The 5,000-nt window shown below is 36.3% G+C and overlaps 1 protein-coding gene across 1 annotated transcript in view; it reads right to left on the reverse strand.

The window, feature by feature from the left end:
• The window catches only part of LOC123503644 (hemicentin-2-like), a 232,601-nt gene extending 228,959 nt beyond the window's left edge, over positions 1 to 3,642 (reverse strand). The window contains 1 exon segment of the mRNA XM_045253578.1: positions 3,448 to 3,642. The gene's annotated coding sequence lies outside the window, so the exon portion shown is untranslated.
• Positions 3,643 to 5,000: the final 1,358 nt, after the last annotated feature.

Consider the following 5,000-nt stretch of genomic DNA (forward strand, 5'->3'; position numbering starts at 1 on the left):
CAGGGAGTTGATATTCTTTCAGGGCAACAGGTATTTAAAGTGTCCATGTGGCAATGTCTGCATCACAGGAACCTCGAATTAAAGCAATGCCGATCGTAACAACGACGTACGAGAACCAATATCATACGTTTCCTTGTTTTTGTTAGGGATAACTTCACAATAAGTAACCATGAACAATACGTAGCAGAAACAGGTATGGTGTTAACAGCTTTTATTCCCTCAAGTAAAAAAAAGAAAGGGGCAAAAGTAAATACATTTTTTTTATAAAATGATGTTATTCCTTGAAGGACGAAACACTCAGATGAGTGATGAACAATAATCTACATCTTTAAAACAAATATTTTTTTTATAAGCATGTACAAGAAAGAAGGGAATGAAAAATAAAAGATCGTGTAGTTTATAATCGGGTAAATATTTGAATGTGGTTTCAAAACAATAATACTTCAGAGTGCTTAGTGATGGAAAGAATTAGCCAAATAACAATGAAAGCGTTAAAGTCGTGAAGCCAAGTCAATATATATATATATATATATATATATATATATATATATATATATATATATATATATATATATATATATATATATATATATATATATATATATATATATATATATATATATATATATATATATATATATATATATATATATATATATATATATATATATATATATATATATATATATATATATATATATATATATATATATATATATATATATATATATATATATATATATATATATATATATATATATATACATATATGACAGGAACCGTGAAGTTGGCTTGCCATGACATAGAATGATTGATGTTGAGTTATGAGGATGAGGGACAGGTTAATGCATGAAATGGGAAGGAAGCGGATGATTTGGAGCAGATTAAAACGTGGCGGAACAGATTTCGTGGATGGTTATATTGAATTAATGAGAACAGTATGGAAAATATGCGGAGGGCGAAAAAGAATTACGTGATCAGGGTAGCAAGGGAAGGGAAATTTGAGGCAGAATTGATCTTTCATTTGTGCGTAAAGGGAAGCAGGGACGGAATGGGCCTTTGAAGAGAGATGTTAGTGAGTTCACAAACTGTGAATGAATAGCTTCGTCATTGTGTACACGAAAGAAGCAAACTCTGATGCAAGAAACCGATTACTTATTCACGAACAAGGAAATATAATGGGTCTCCTTATAGCTAAAAACACAGTCCCTGAGAAGAATGAAACGTGGAGAAGTTATTTTTTTTACGTGCGGCAATATTTTCTCATCTTAGACAACATATTGTCAAGATATTTGGAGTTAGTTACTAGAAAGCTACTTAAATTCAGCTGACTTGTAATTTTCACACTTTACAGGCCACGCCCCGTCTTCCAAATCATGATTGCACACACATCTTCCTTTCTGCCACTCTTTTTTTTTTTTTTTTTTTTTCTTCTTTAAACATCTGTTGGTAACTGCATCTATCACAATTTCGATCGCAAAGATCACTTGTGTATTGATAATGATAATTGATGGAAAGATTAGCGATTGTTTCACACGTACTACTCGTATATGCCAGGAGTACGAGCTTTTCAATTTGTGAGCCACTATTATTGTATATAAACTTACGTAGCCTTAATGAGGAAGATAGATAATCATTTAAGTTACATATTGAACTTGTGTCGGTTACCAATAAAATGTTTTCTCTAATCATTGTATCTACACTTATTTATAGTTTATAGGATAGAACCGCCAGATTTAGGCATTTCTTTATTCTAAAATCGTAGTTTCTTTTAGGCTAACGACTTAGTTCTATGCCAAGGAAAAAAAATTCATTATTATATATTTTATTGACACTGCAAGAGATCTCTTTTTTATAGATCTTAACAAAATTCGCAAGCTAATTTTCCTAATTTACTCTCAAAAACAAATATGCAACAATATTTGCAATAGAAATGGTTCATATTAACATAGTAATGAAACATAATGTTATTCAACAGGAAAAAATAATTGTCTTGGAGTGAGGCGGTCATATATTTTCTTGGTAACACCTGCAAGAGCATAACGTCACTGTTATTTTGTCTTTCCTCATGAGATAAAACGAGGTGGATGATAATTATGAAAATTATAATATATGTTGACTATAACAAAGCGCTTGACGGAGTACCGCATTAGAGGGCTGCGGCAAGAATATAAGTTCATACAGTAAAGCGCAATGTCTTGGGTGGGATTAGGGCGTGGCTTAATCTACGGAGCAAAGACTTCAATTTAATGAGAAAAAAAATGGCGCTGCACAACAAGCAAGGTTCCTTAGACTTCAATTACACACTTTAATGGTCTGAATTTTGGTGTATAGAGCAAAAAGTTCCAACTTAAAAAAATGGAATGGTGCTCTATTACAAGAGTCACTCCCGAAGTTCAGTATTATACTATTCATTATACGCATTAATTATGTAAATTGAGGAATATATATGTAAATTAGCTCATTTGCTCGCGACACCAAAAAACTAGGTCTGCTAATTTGATTTGTTCTTGATGGTGAAGTTTTGTAAGATGATCTGGGCAGACCGTGAGTGGCGGGACAAGTGGCAGGCCCAGATGAGTCACAATACGTGCAGTGTACTGTATCTAAGAGAAAACTCTCTTCAGTGACACCAATCACGGTAGTTGGCATTGCGAAAGTGACTTGGAGGGAGTCGCAAGCCTGAAGCTATGAGCTGCAAAACTGCCTATTACACTCTGGAGTCACACTAATTATAATAACATTTACTGCATGTGAATGAGTTATAACTGTTCACCTCGGTCTGCATTCCTGAGAAAGACAATCAGGCGTCATCATTTGATTATCAAAGTCCTTGATTTTGTGGGAGGCTTGAAAAAAAAAATGTTGAGCTCTGACCATGATTATCGATTCTACAGAGGATTAGTAAAGAAAGAAACAGTGGTGTGTGTGTGTGTGTGTGTGTGTGTGTGTGTGTGTGTGTGTGTGTGTGTGTGTGTGTGTTTGTTTGTATATATATATATATATATATATATATATATATATATATATATATATATATATATATATATATATATATATATATATATATATATATATATATATATATATATATATATATATATATATATATATATATATATATATATATATATATATATATATATATATATATATATATATATATATTAACCCCAAAAGATCATGTAGTTATTTTATGCATAACAGAGAACTTGAAGAAGAGACAGGATGGATAACTTGAAGGATGCGGATGATAAATGGTATGATTACTTAGGTCCACGGTAGTGTGTCTATGTTCTTATGGTGTTAAAGGATACCTGATTGATAATAATGCTGAGGGAAAGGCGAAGTAAGGTACATACCTGGGGCACAGGACAGGTGTATCCGACAGGTGCTTCTTCATTGAGTACTTACACCACCTCACCTATCATTGTTATTTCTACTTACACTAGTGCTCCAATAACAAATCCAGCTCGCGCTTTACTTTTTCATCACCATGATCACTTCATCACACGGAGGACAAGCAACAGTACTCAGCGAAAAGTAAGGCGGTTGGAAGTTATCTGACTACGCGCTACAGGCTGCTGCAGCGCCTGGAAACTGTTGCTCTGTTGCTCGCGCGCACGTCCTCCCTTTCCTAGTTCTGCCACACAACTGTCCTTCCCTTCCTTGCGTCCACGGCCCCCACCTGATCCACGCCCCGCTCACACCGCTCCTACACCCTGCCAACGCTACAAGGTATCCTCAAAATCTTTCTCCCCACACCCGAACTACGCCACCCAAACGGCAGTGCTCTTTTTATTAAAACGCGCAGCTACTCGTATTAACAGTAACCAGTGTCACGGTACAGCCAGCGCTGCCTAGCCACGTATTTGCCGCAAACCACTATAGGGCAAATACAACACTGCCAATCTTCATCTGACACTTACCAAAGCACGGATTCACCTACGCCGGGGGCAGAGGATGAGTGATACAACGCGCACACACACACACACACACACACACACACACACACACACACACACACACACACACACACACACACACACACACACACACACACACATTCAGTCTACACACGGAACGGCATTTTTCTCACTAACTTTTTTGAACAAAGATGTAAGACGATAGTACATTCATTGATCCTACATCCTCACTCACACCGGGTCCTAGCTAATTCAAAGATTCAATTTGTTGTGATACAAAACTACGTACTTTTGGGCAAACCTGACCAGTTTGTCATCCCTGCAACATCTCACCGATGCATTGTTTGTCTCTGTACAACGACAGCTGTCTTTCAGAATGCAGACAAACTTTGCTTAATTTACCTCAAGATTGGTAAAAAAAAAACATTCTGAATATCTTTTAAGTCTTGCGCAGTAGAATTACTTTTTAGTTTTGTTTTCGTCATGGGGACATACTCATACTAAAATTAGCTTAGTTTCAGTTCCTTTAAACACACACACACACAAAAACAGATTTTCAAGTCCTCAGAAATTCATTTTCTTTTGCAATTGCTAGATTTTTACCAAGTGTTTTTTGCCATAGTGTGCAGTGTTGTCCTTTCTCACAACGCCTCCATTCATGACCTATTATCGAAGATATTCTGTGGCACGCAATGAATTAGCTAGGAATCCAGCGAATGACATATCAGAAATCCACATCATCACCAAAACTACTTCTTCAAACCTGCAACTCTCTCTCTCTCTCTCTCTCTCTCTCTCTCTCTCTCTCTCTCTCTCTCTCTCTCTCTCTCTCTCTCTCTCTCTCTCTCTCTCTCTCTCTCTCTCTCTCTCTCTCTCTCTCTCTCTCTCTCTCTCTCTCTCTCTCTCTCTCTCTCTCTCTCTCTCTCTCTCTCTCTCTCTCTCTCTCTCTCTCTCTCTCTCTCTCTCTCTCTCTCTCTCTCTCTCTCTCTCTCTCTCTCTCTCACACACACACACACACACACACACACACACACACACACACACACACACACACACACACACACACACACACAC

Source organism: Portunus trituberculatus, chromosome 14 (genome assembly GCF_017591435.1).
Source record: "Portunus trituberculatus isolate SZX2019 chromosome 14, ASM1759143v1, whole genome shotgun sequence".
Lineage (NCBI taxonomy): Eukaryota > Metazoa > Arthropoda > Malacostraca > Decapoda > Portunidae > Portunus > Portunus trituberculatus.